A 14,200-nucleotide genomic window follows, 5' to 3' on the forward strand; every position below is an offset into this window, starting at 1 on the left:
GTCTTAAACTTGAGGGGTTTGAATTCAGCGTCAAGGACGACCTTTAGAGGCCTAAAAGTAAGTTTAGTACTAAGGGCTCAGCTAAGTTCTTGAAATTCCTCCTCGTCGTAAGCAGGTAGGGGGTATTTAAAGCTCCCAGTGGGACACTGACTATTTCATTTCCTTCCTCCTTGTTTATTTCCTGATTGGGATCTATCTCATCCTCCGGGTCTTCTTCCCCGTCCTCATCGGCTGAAAGGACCCGTCGGCATGTTAAAACAGCAAGAGTCAGGGGGGCTAATTTTTTACTTTTGGAAATAGGCTTGGGCTTAAGTTTTTTAGGGGGGTTAGCAGCGGGTTGTTTAACAAATAGGGACTGTTGAAAAGCCTCCTGGACCACTGTAAGTTGTCGTAAAAGGTCAGCGTATTCTCGCCCTAGGGTGAGGACATCACAGAGGTCAGTGATCTGTTTGCTAAGATCCTCTTTAGCCTTTAATAAGAGGAAGGATTGTTGAGGGGAGGGGAGGAGGGCAGGCAAGGAAAGAGGGGCATAGGGCAGGGGGGCGCTGCCAAGTGTAGGCGGCCACTCAAGGTTATGTTATCTGGCAGCCTCTTTCTACAGATCGCCTTCCTCCTAGGGGTCTAATTGGTCATGGCTTTCTTTAGGAAAAACAGGGAAAGCTAAGGAATTAGCGGTAATAACGGGGGGATAATTATTATCTTTAGGGAGGGGAGGATATAAGGCCCGAGGTTGCTTAGGGCGGGTGCCTAGTTGGGTGTCCCGTTCCTCTGGAGTGGGTATGGGGATAACAACAGAAGGACACGGTGAGGGGGGACAATTATCTCGGCCGGAGGGCCTCTGGTGGGAGACCGAAGGACTTCTGGAAAGTTGTTTAATAAAGTTTTCAGCCAAGATGACAATTCCTCTCGATACGGAGGTTGGGGATTGTATGATATCTTTAATAAGATTCCAATAAGAAAAAACTTGTACGGGGACCTGGTCTGGGCCCTCATTTTCTAAGGTCTTTGAGAGGGCAGCTCTTACCTGGTCCTACTTTTTTGCATTGATCTCTGGCCCATCAATAACAAACCATGGAAAATTTCCGACACACAAAAAAAAGAACTTAATTAAATCATTTTTCTTAACTCTAATTCTTCTCTCTCTGAGAGATGCCTTAAGGTCATGAATAAAGACAGCCTCCTTAGACAACTGTTGGCCCATTTTCATGGGATGGAGAAGAGACTTACCCCACGTATCTTTTTCCCCATGAGCGGCGGGAATGTATGTCTTCTGAGTTGTGAGCGGTCAATCTTACTTTCGGTTCGTTGCAGCGTTGTCTGAGTGATCCGGATCAATCCGTGAAAACCTCCATCAGGCGGTGGTCCATGCCTTGAGCCCCAACGTTGGGCGCCACCTGCCCTGACCTGCGGGACCTAGTAATCCTTGGGGTCCCGTGGAGGACCAAGCCTGAAAGAAAAAACAGACGAGAGACAAGGAATGAGACCAGGCAGTGAGTTTATTGCTCACTGGAGCTATACTTCATATTTTTGAAATAAGGGAGCAACTACCCTCCGAAGCGGAAAAAGGGGGCAAATTATCTCTTGAATAAGTGGCACATTCTGTGGCTCTTTCTGGGATCAATAAAATCAGTCAGTGTGTGGGTGGTTTAGCAACTTCTCGGGAAGTCCCCTCCAGGTGGTTGAAGTTGATTGCAGAACCTGGCGCCAGCATCCGTCGTAACTATGTGCCTGGGATTCCTGGTCCCCGGCATAGCCCCCTCTCATTCCCTCTCAATCCTACCTTTTCTCCCTCATCTTCTCCCAGGCCCCTCTTCTAGTTCACTGATAGTGGAGGTCCTTCTTCCCTTCCATCTGTCCCTAGCCTATCATGTCCCATCAGGACTGTAAACTGGACAGGAGCCTACCACAGAGGGCCTCTGAAAGACTCTGAAAGAGTTTGATACCCAGCTTAGATACTGAGACTCATAGCTAAATTTTGGTCATAGTGCACAGCATCTTATGAAAGAAGGGAGAAATAGAAAGACCTAGAGGGGACAGGTGCTCCAAAATATATGGTCACAGGGATCTTTTCTGAGAATGATACTCCAACCAAAGACCATTCATGGAAATGACTTAGAACCCCTGCAAAGATATGGCTCATGGCAGCTCAGTCTCCAAGTGGGACAACACTTTCTATAGGTTGGCAAATTTTTCTTCCATGATTTTCTTGAAAATATTATCTTGACTTTGGAGCATGGAATCTTCTTTTTCATCTATTCCTGTTATTCTTAGGTTTTGTCTATTCATGGTGTCCTCAATTTCTTGGATGTTTTGTGTCAGGAACCTTTCTGATTTTATGCCTTTTTTGAGAGTTGCATTGATTTCCTCAATTGTTTTCAGCATCTGTTATTCTCTCTTACATATCTTGAATTCTGTTGGTGATGTTTACCTCTGTGGCTCCTGATCACTTTGCTAGGTTTTCAATCTCCAGGAGTTTTTCAGTGTGTGCATTCTCTACTCGTTCTAATTCCATTTTCAGAAAGGCAAATGAGACAGACATCAGAAGAAGGAGAAAACAGGGAACAGTACAGGAGCCTATTACAGAAGGCCTCTGAAATACTCCACCCAGCATCAAAGTATATGCTGAGACTCATACCCAAACTTTGAGCAGAGTGCAGGGAATCTTATGAAAGAAGGGGGAGATAGAATGACCTAAAGGGAACCTCCATAAGGGTAGCAATAGAACCAAAAAATCTGGGCACAGGGGTTTTTCTGAGACTGATACTCCAACCAAGGACCATCCATGGAGGTAAATTAAAATTCCTGCAAAGAAGTAGCCCATGGCAGCTCAGTATCCATAAGTGTTCCCCAATAATAGGACCAGGGACCATTTCTGACATGAACTCATGGGGTGGCTTTTTGATCACCTCCACCTGAAGGTGGACAGCCTTACCAGTCCTCAGAGGAAGACAAAGAAGCCAGTACTGATGAGACCTGATAGACTATAGTCAGATGGAAGGGAGGTGGACCTCCCCTATTACTGGACTGGGGAAGGGGCATAGGAAAAGAAAAGGGAGGGAGGTGGGATTGGAAGGAGATGGGGAGAGGGCTGCACCTGGGATAGAAAATGAATAAACTGTAACTAAATAATTGTAATGAATGATAAAAATTTAATTTTTATTATTTATAACAATTTTCAATTTGTATCCTGGCTGTGGCTCCTCCCTCATTTCCTCCCAATCTCACCCTTCCTCCTTCTTTATATCCTATGCTGCTCCCCTAGTCCACTGCTAGAGGAGGTCTCCTCCTCTTGTATTTGACCCTAGCCTATCAGGACTGGCTGCATTGTCTTTCTCTGTGGCCTGGTAAAGCTGCAACCACTCAGGGGGAGATGATTAAAGAGCCAGCCAATGAGTTTATGTCAGAGACAGGACCTGTTCCCCTTACTAGGACAGCCACTTGGAAACTGAGCTGCCATGGTTAATATCTGTGCAGGACTTCTAGGTTATCTCTATGCATGGTCCTTGGTTAGAGTATCAGTCTCAGAAAATACACCTGGGTTCTGTTGATCTCCTTGTGGAGTTCCTGTCCCCCCCCAGGTCTTTCTATCTCTCCATTGACTTGTGGATCAATGGAGTTGAATAAAAGACCCAGAAATAAAACCAAACAGCTATGAATAATTGATTTTTTACAAAGATGCCAAAACTATACGATGGAAAAAGATAGCCTCTTCAACAAACGGTGCTGGTCTAACTGAATATCTATATGCAGAAAAATGCAAATAGACACATACTTATTACCCTGCACAAAACTGAAGTCCAAGTGAATCAAAGACCTCAACACAAAACCAGACACACTAACCCTGCTAGAAGAGTAAGGGGGGAAGAGCCTTGAACTCATCAGCACAGGAGACAACTATGAAGATAGTTGAGCAAATGTCCTTTTTTCCATGGTTGAGCATCTTTTGGATATATGCTTAGGAGTGGTATAGCTGGATCTCTATTCCTAGTTGTCTGAGAAAGCACTGTATTGATATCCAAAGTGGTTGTACAAGTTTACATTCCCACCAGCAGTGGAGGGTTGTTCCCCTCTCTCAACAGCCTCTCCAGTATATGTCGCCACATAAGTTTTTGATATGGACATTCTAATGATTGTAAGGTAAAATCTCAGAGTCTTTTTGATATGTATTTCCCAAATGACTAAAGACATTGAACATTTCTTTAAGTGTTTCGCTGTCATTTGATATTTCTCTGTTGAAAATTCTGTTAGCTCTATACTCCCATTTTTTTTTTAAACTGGATCACTTGGTTTATTAGTGTTTAACTTCTTGTGTTCTTTACATCTTCTGGATATTAACCCTCTGTCAGATGTAGTGTCGGTGAAGATCCTTCCCACTCTGTAGGCTGCTGTTTTGTTCTGATGACGGTGTCCTTGGCATTACAGAAGCTTTTCAGTTTCACGAGGTCCCATTATTGATTGCAGATCTTAGAGCCTGTGCTGTTGGGGTTCTGTTACAGAACACCAGTGTGCCAGTGAGGTCAAGGCTGTCCCCTACTTTTACTTCTAACAGATTTAGTGTGTCTGGTTTTATGTTGAAGTCTTTGATTCACTTGGACTTTACTTTTGTGCAGGGTGATAAGTATAAATCTATTTGCATTTTTCTACATGTAAACATCCAGTTAGACCTACTAAGTCAAATCACTGTGATTGAGTAATTTAAGAATATTTGCTCTCAGCACTGTAATACTGGTAATCTATAAAGCTTATCTATTTTTATCCAATACATTCACAAAGTGTCCATACCAAAATTGCACATCAATTCTGGCTTTGCACAAAATTCAAAGATTTTATCATTCCTCATTTCTTTAAATGGACTGAAAGCAATATGATAATCTGGAGTTTAACTCTGTTAGTAACCTTGACATTATAAAATATATCTGTGCTCCTGTGTCAAGTGGTTGTCTATGTTTCCCCTAAGTTTAAACATTTCAACAAGAAATAGTGCTTGGAAAAAAGTGCACAGAAGAAGTGTAATATATTATACTCTTACCAGACGTTAATGATGTGCTAGCAAAAAATAGCACTTTTATTCATGGCAGATGAAGATGCTAGCCTGAGATTACCAATGAAGAGAAAACATGATGAAATGGTCTGCTTGAGAACAACATAACCCAAATTAAAAAAAAAATACAACTTCCAATGACACATAGGCTAGAAGTACAGTGCCATCTGATGTTTGTTTTTCTTGGCAGTTATGAGATTCAGTTACTGAAAAAGAATTGATAAGATTTGGTTTTTTTGAGAGCTGTTGACTTATCAGAGAACCACAGCTTATCATGTAAATGCAATGCATTCAACTCTGCAGAGATAAGAGACAGGAGCTTTCACAATCTTGCTGAAAGAAACACTTCCTAGGTGAGATGAGATGCAATACCCCAAAATTTGATTCTACTTATTGGCTCACAATCATTATAAAGAATACAAATAAACTTTACTTGAGAATGAAGCAAACAGAAAAAAAAAAATATTTTCAACCGTGAAGAAAAGTCTCTTTAGATATGAGAGAAGATATCCCTGTGGCATTAGGATAAGAAAATCCCAATAGTAAATACAGTCATTCAATTTAGGACTTTCTCTGTCCTAAAGTATTTAGACAAATTAGTTATGAAAATTTAAACTACAAAATTTGCATTTTTTTGAAAATTGCTTTGCCATATAGTCCACGCTTTTCTTATATTAATAACACCTCATATTCGTACTTCAATAGCCTGACATAAGAACAAGAGTAACAAGGTGAAGAAGGGCAGGTCTGTGTGTTGTATGGTAGTCTACAGGCCTTTGTCTGCCTTACTCCTCCCACACCATGCTGCCTGGATTTGATTTGATTTGATTTTTATGTATCCTAGGTATAAAATAACTTTACCCACTAAGCTGGGCATCAAGATAGGATGAACAAATGATTGCCCACTGCTCTACCCTGTCCTCATATAAAAACAATACCTTATCTTCATTCCTGACTTCAAGCTATACTACAGAACAACAGTAATAAAAACTGAATGGTACTGGCACAGAAATAGATTGGTTGATGAATGGAATCTAATCAAAAAACAGCAATAAGGCCAGATACCTACAGACAGTTGATTTTTGACAAAGGAGCCAGAAAAGTACAATAGATAGAAGACAGCATCTTCAACAAATGTTGGTCAAACTGGATATCTACATGTAGAAAAATGCAAATAGATCCATATTTATCACCCTGCACAAAACTCAAGTCAAACTGAATCAAAGACTTCAATATAACACCAGATTCACTATATTTATTAGAAGAGAAAGTGGGGAAAAACCTCACACTCATTGGCACAGGAGACAACTTCCTGAACAGAGCACCAACAGCTCAGACTCTGAGATCAATAAGCAATAAATGGCACATCTTCAAACTGAAAACTTCTTTAAGGCAAACGATATTGTCAATGTAACAAAATGATTGTCTACAGACTGGGAAAAGATCTTTACCAATCCAACATTTAACAAAGGGCAATTATGCAAAATGTATAATGAACTCAAGAAATCAAACACCAATAAACAAAATAATCTTATTAAAAATGGGGCACAGAACTAAAGAGAGTTCTCAACAAAGGATTCTTGAGTGACCAAGAAGCACTTAAAGAAATGATTAGCTTCCTTAGTCATCAGGGGAATGCAAATCAAAATCACTGTGAGATTCCATCTCACACCAGTCAGAATGGCTATGAAAAAATCTTAAGCTATAGCATGTGCTGGTGAGGGTGTGGAGAAAAGGTAACACTTCTTCATTTTTGGTGGGAGTGTAAACTTGTATAACCATTTGGAAATCAATCTTGTGCTTTCTAAGAAAAATGGAAGTAGCTTTACCTCAAGATCTAGCTACACCTCTTCTGGGTCAGTACCCAAATAATGCTCTATACACAATAAGGACACTTGCTCAACTATTTGCATAGCAGCTTTCTTCATAATAGCCAGAATCTGGAAACAACCTCAATGGTCTCAACCAAAGAATGGATAAAGAAATTGTGGCACATTTACACAATGGAATACTACTCATCTATTAAAAACAAAGAAGTCATGAATTTTTCAGGCAAGTGGATGGAACTCTAAGAGATTATCTTGAATGAGGTAACCCAGACCAAGAAAAATAGCCATTGCTATGTATTCACTTATAAGTAGATTTTAGCCATATAGTACAGGATAAACATACCACATGGCAGAGACCCCAAGAAGATAAGTAACTGGGAGGACCTACGGGAGGATATTTAAATCTCACTTATAGACCCTTCCTTTTTCTTCTCCTGTTTCTGCCTTCCCTCCCTTGTCCTCATTTTTCTTCTCCCCTTCTCCTTAGAAAAGAGAAGCCTCCTTACCAACCTACCACAGCACCTCAAGTTGCATCAGGACTAAGCATCTCTGCTTTCACTGAGGCCAGACAGGGCAGCCCCACTAAGGATCCAAAAGTAGGCTGAGTCCATGGTAGAGCCAGCCCCTGTTCTAAATGCTAGGGAAGCTTCATGAAGAAGATCAAACTGCCCATAAGCTATATATGTGTAGGAGGCCTAAGTTCAGTCAATGCAGGCTCTTTGGCTGGTGGTTCAGTTTGTGTGAGCTAGGGGACAGTTTTTTAATATGAATCTTTACATCTAATTCCCCATGTGACCTTCTATTGCCTTCTTATGATTCTGTGAACATTCATGTGAATCTTTTCTCATCTTTGATTCTTTACCTGTCTGTGTTTTTATCTGAACATAGGCCCATACATTCATTTATTTTGAGAGTAAAGACATTATGACATTATCCAAATATCTCATCTGTCATTTAGTTGTGAGTTAATTTACATGTTTAACCAAGATAGTTTGACTCATAATATTTAGAAAGGCTGTCTTTTCTCCTTTGCTATGATATTTCTACAGAAGTCCTTCTCTGTGTACCCATTTGTCTCCTTAAATTTTCACTTGAACTTTCAGAGACTTCTTAAATTTACCATTTCTTTCACTAAAGATTTTATTTGCCCACATTGAAAACTTTTATTCATTCCTAAACTGTCTGTTTGTTTAAAATGTCATTCCTATGCATATTTTCTTTCTTTCTCTTTCTCTTTTTAAACACAAAGCATAGGGTGAATTGACCTTGATTTTTTTAAAAATATAACTATATTGAATTTAACAAAAAGTCTTGTTGGTTTTGGATTCAAAAGACAAAAAAGTACATTCCAAAGATAATTTCATGGTTTTGGCTATTTGACTTCAGCTACTTAAGATAATGAGTTTTACATTTGGAAAAACAGAAGAATTCTAGAGTAAGAGTCATCATGTTAGCACTTACTGCAAGCTGTGTAGATACTAAGAAAAAGAAAATAATAACACAATGAAAAGAAAAGAATAACAGAAAGGTAAGTTTTTAACCTTTGTGGTGTTTTGGTGAATATATTTGGCAAGTTTTGCACTATTTTAAGTTCTCTGTTGAAAATTATTTCTTAACAGAAATATAAAATTAATATTGGATATTAGGCTAAGTCGTGAGAGTCACATCTTCCAAAGCTTGGGAACATTGCAGAAGAAGGTCTGAAGAAAATGGAAGAGCCATAGGTTGGGGAGAATTGCTGTAAACGAGAAACATGGTCATCTGTACATAAAGTAAGTTCATTGTACTTGGGGGGCGGGGAGGGGGGAGGTCAAAGAGCCAGTCATTTAGTTCATGTCAGAAATAATCTTTGGAAATAGGAGAAAACGGGACAGAAGCCTACTACAGAGGGCCTCTGAAAGACTCTACCTAGCAGTGTATCAAAGCAGATGCTGAGATTCATAACCAAACCTTCGACAGAGTGCAGGGAACCATATGAAAGAAGGGGGAGTTAGTATGACCTGGAGAAGACAAGAGCTGCACAAGGACCAAATATATCAGGGCACAGGGGCCTTCTATGAGACTGTTTCTCCAGCCAAGGACCATGTATGGATATAACCTAGAACCCCTGCTCAGATGTAGCCTGTGTTAGCTCAGTATCCAAGTGTGTTCCCTAGTAAGAGAAGAAATAAGTTCTTAACCTGGGATGACATCAGATTGTTGTTGTTCTTGAAAACCAGAAGACAGCAGTTCAAATTTCCATAGCTTTCCTATATACTATGCCTTTCCAGGTCCACAGACTACCTCAGATAATAAGGTGAATTCATGACATCACCTTCAATGTTGAGCGTATATATTGCTAAGTGACACTATTTTGGGGGGAGTCATGAATAAATGTCTACTCACACTGGACAGGAAACTGGTGACAGACCACACTGTGGGGAACCAACTGGTTTTACTGGGTTTGCTTACATGAAGTTAAGGTATTACTCACAGAAGTGAGAATCACTCATAGAAGATGCATGATCAAAGCTTCTCCTAGCACTCATGAAAACCAACAAAAGTTGGAAAACTGAAGTACATTGCACAAACTGCAACTCAGGTCACCTGAAAATGTCTCTTAGAAGTTCTTATTGCTTGTATATGCTCAGGAGGGGAAGGGGTTGGGATTCTGATCAGTTTCTGAGATTCACTGAAGTTTTGTGTTTTTTCCTTATCGTAGGGATCCTCTCTGAAAGACAGAATGTCTCACCTCCTATTAGAGCATCCTATTTATTATTTTTAGTTAGCATCCTGTCTTAAAATAATCTGTTGTTTTACCTTTGTTTTGGGACATTCTGTTTTTTTTTTTTTTTTTTAGAATTGTTTTATGATTAAAGGCATGTTTGAAGAAACTTTTATACAACACAGAGAACAGTATTGCATCGACACAGGTATGTTTCTACACAATAAAAAGTACATATATCACGTACACATGACAAGAAAAAAAATAAAAGTAGGTTTCCAAATTTCATTTTCTCCTTTCTGTTATCCACCACCAATGGTTTCAGCTACTTTCTGATTTAGATTCGATCTCACAAAGGGGAATTCATGTCTGGTTTTGTAAATATTGTCAAGGATTCTTCACTGGAAAAGACCTAGGTCCTAAGTAGGTCCTAATAATAGGAACCTACTATTATGTTTTTACAAATACACATCGTTTCACACTGCTTCCTAAATGTTTATTTTCATACCTATTAAAATGATGCTGTTCTTTCTCTATATCAAAGAAGCTTTTTTGTAGTGAGTGAAGGAAAATGCATAGGACTTACAACTGGTATAGTAAATAGAAGGAGTGAGTAACGAGTGATTAGCCATAAGCAGAGCATCCATGTCACATCTTCCAAAGCTTGGGAACATTGCAGAAGAAGGTCTGAAGAAAATGGAAGAGCCATAGGTTGGGGAGAAATGCTGTAAACGAGAAACATGGTCATCTGCACGTAAATTAAGTTCATTGCACTTGTAAATTCACTGATTCCGTGACTACCTACACAAAGCCTGGGCAAGGGTTGATGCCCATCTTCATTTTACAATACCTGTTGTGGTGGTTCACAAATCCCCACTCCTTTCTGAGAAATTATGAACAGTTAATGAGCACTTGGGAAAGAACTGTCACTTTCTTCAGTGGTGTCATCACTGCAGTGTACCTAATGCTTCAGTAAATATCCTCAATTCCACTTCCATGAAAGTAACCATAATTAAATTCAGTAAAACACACACAGGCACACACACACACACCACACACACAGAAAAACACACTTGTATGCACACAGCGTAAGACAGAGTTTGTTGAGAAGAAGAATAGTTTAAGTGGGAGAGAGGGGGATAACAAAAGGTAGTAAAGGATAAAAATAAGCGAAAATCAGTATATACTACATTGAACTATTCAAAGGCTAAAAAAGAAAATTTTAAATCCAAACTACTATTCTTTATTCTTTAAATTTCACTTACTTAAAAAGGATGACACTTGGTAGTAGTGTTCCAAATATTAATTAGACTAGGTATTAAAGTAAAATAATCTAATCAGAAAAAATATATATTTTAAGGGCCCTGACTCTTTTTTTCAATTAAGGCTACCATGTTAGCAAGCACAGAGGGAGGAAGACTATTTAGTCCATTTCCCAGCATTAGATTTGCTGTTTGGTTATCTGTATTTAACAGTTTCACACACTGATGATAGAAGGATAGTTACTGCGAGTTAAGTACACAAACCTTTCATTTCTGGGACTTGGTGGGATTCATATATTCAAAAACCACATGTTATTTTTTAAAATCTATTCCCATTGTTTTGTACTTGCTATGTTAGTGCTTTTTTTTTTTTTTTTTTTTTGCTTAGTCAGTAACTTTCATATTTTAGATATTTCATATATCCAGCTCATGTTTATGGATTTTATTCTGGAGGTATTTAAAAAATATTCTATAATGTGATTGTTCATAAATATTTCCATTATTGAAAAGGTATTTGCTTACTATCCATCGTTTTCAAAAGCATATTTTCTATAGTTTCCAGAATGCTGTAATTTGTTCTTACTTCTAGGAATCCAACAGTCACTTATAATTCATTTTTACTTGAACTTTGTTTATTCTGAATTTATATTTATCAGAACCACTTAAAGAGCTTTGTGGAAGCCCACTTAATTTTACTTCACACTGAATATCTCTATTTTCTCAAAAGCCCGAAGGATAGTCAGGGTCAGACCAATTAAAGTAAATGGTATCATGGAGCTGGTGAGAGGTTAGGAAGTTTGTTTGGTTTGTTGATGACAAAATAGATTGTTTTTTCCTTTAATGAACACAAGTAATGACAAGTACTTTAATGAATCTATACCCTCCAAGAAAAGCCAAGAAAGTTGCCTTAGGGAGGTCAATTATTTTTTATGTCTTTTTAGTGTTCATTTTATGGGTTTATCTGGCTGAATTAATTAGCAACAAGATGTTGTAGGAAAGCAGTATACAAACAGGCTTGCTTTACTAATGTGACAAAGCATCATGTGAAATAGTTAAAATGTAGTAATTTCATGTGTATAATCAAATGATATTTTAAAGTCTTGAAAAAATCTATAACTACAGATTAAAAGCCAGCATAATAAATGTTACTGATCCATGGTTTCTTCATGCATATATTAAAATGCAGAGATGTAATATGGTGTATATTTCCATTCTGCTATTGTGCAAAGATGTTTGGAAAATTACCTTATCCTTCACTAGAATAGTTAAAATTCTCCATTTTTTTTTTTGCTGTAGTAGAATCTAAGAATATTATATTTATAACTTTTTAAATGACAGCTCTATGTTTAAAATCTATAAGCATATATAACACAGATTTACCAGAATTCAGACAGACACAGAATTAGGCCCATCTAATGTAAGATTTAGTTTCCTTTTTGTTTTTTTGAGTAAATCCTATTAATAGTTTACTGTGTAAAAAAATGTTATTTAACATTTGGTAACCACTTTTCTGCATCAGAGTGCTATTATCTGTAAGCATTTCAGAAGACTCTGGGTTACGCAGAAAGGAAATTTATTAAGAAGTTATTAGGCAGCTCACAGAATCATTATCAAGGCTAAACACTAGCCAGATGCTAAGCAGTAAGAAAAGTAGCCCCTAACCTTATTTTAATGACTAGAACATGTTGCTAGTGTACACTGGCTAACCTCAGCACCTCCTACACTCATTTCCCAGGCTGTCTCTGGTAATGGATCTCCTTGTGTGTCCTGTTATTTCTACAAATTCATGAAGCACGCTAATGTACCTCCCTTCCTTTGGACAGCCCCTGAATTTGCACTGGTACTATGCATCTGGGTGCCAGAGTATGGATCACGTGCTTGTGTCTTGTTTAATTTTGAGTCAGGGAAGTTAAACAATTATCACCTGCAAGACCTTTGGTAGAGGACGCTACAGCAATTTTAAACTTGCTAAAAACATGAAAAAGTCAGTCATTTTGTAAACATATGAGAAAGATAAGCTAAACAATGCATTACTGATAATTGCTTATTAGGTAAAAGCTAAACTATTTCTCATAGGTCTATGGTTATAGACTATATTTATAAATTTGAAAAATAAACAAAAGCATAAAGTATAAAGTAAATGATTTTTTGAGAAATATATATGTGAAAAGCTTTCTAAATTTTCTTGTGCTTTTAATTCTTTCTGTACAAAATAATAAGAATATGCATACAAAATTTTCCAAAGTTGCAGTGTTACGGGATAACAGCACATTATTAAGTTTGAGTGGAAGAAAATTTGCCTAATTTATATATATGAGTAAAGTTATTTTCTTCTTACAAAACCAAGCATTCCTCTTGTTAAAACAAAAAGCTTTGATTTTGTAAATATATATTCTTATGTGCAATATTATGTAACTCAGTAGTAGTAAGTCATTAGCTGATTAAAATGCTATTAACCTGTTAAGTCATTAAATATAAATAAATATACACACTCTTCCAAAAGTATGATAAAATCATGAAGTAACTCAGAAATTCTCACAAGAATATAATTAAGATGTAATTTGTACTTTAATGAATATTTATTAGATGTGCATACACAATATTAAGTAGGATGTGAGATTTCGTGACTTTTAATGTGCTCAAGTGTTCACAGAGTTAAACATCTCCTGGGACTTCACTTTTTACTTCACGGAGACCATTCTCCATCACTGGGTAAACACCTTCCCTTGTTATAAGAAGAATTGCAAGAAAGAATGCAGGAGACCCAGAGAGATATGGGGAAAGTAATGATCTTTGAAAATTCCCCCTAATGAGTAATTTGTGGCTCAGTGGATTTCAAGAGATTATTGGTTTTAGAAATGGATTCTATCAACTAGGGAGATAATGAAAACCATTAGGTCTGAATAAAATAAAACAGTAAATTTCTAATGCATGCAAGCACTGGGCAAAATTTTCTAGTCTCTACACAAGTTGAAAAAAATCACCAGAATAAAAATTTCTCTACGTAGGCCAATATATTGTTGATAGCTCATTACACAGTGGATTTAGTTTGTGACATAAGTTTCAAGGACATTTTTGAATGAACAATTTTGAAACCTTAAAATGGAAAAGCAAGGTTCCTACCTCTGCTTGATACTATATAATCAATTTAGCAACATAATGTTAAACTACCATTTTAACACAACTAATTTTGTTATACAGCAATCTACAAATAGTTTGCCGCAGCATTTCTAGCTAGGTTTTAGTTTTGTTTTATTTTGAACCTAGAGTATTTCTTAAAAATTTAATATTTTTAATTTTTTTCTTCTCTGTGTTATGTTTGGAAATATCTTTAAGAGATCAGCATCTTTTAAAAAAGGAAAAA

The sequence above is a fragment of the Psammomys obesus genome, unplaced genomic scaffold (genome assembly GCF_907164565.1).
Source record: "Psammomys obesus unplaced genomic scaffold, mPsaObe1.curated_primary_1811, whole genome shotgun sequence".
NCBI lineage: Eukaryota > Metazoa > Chordata > Mammalia > Rodentia > Muridae > Psammomys > Psammomys obesus.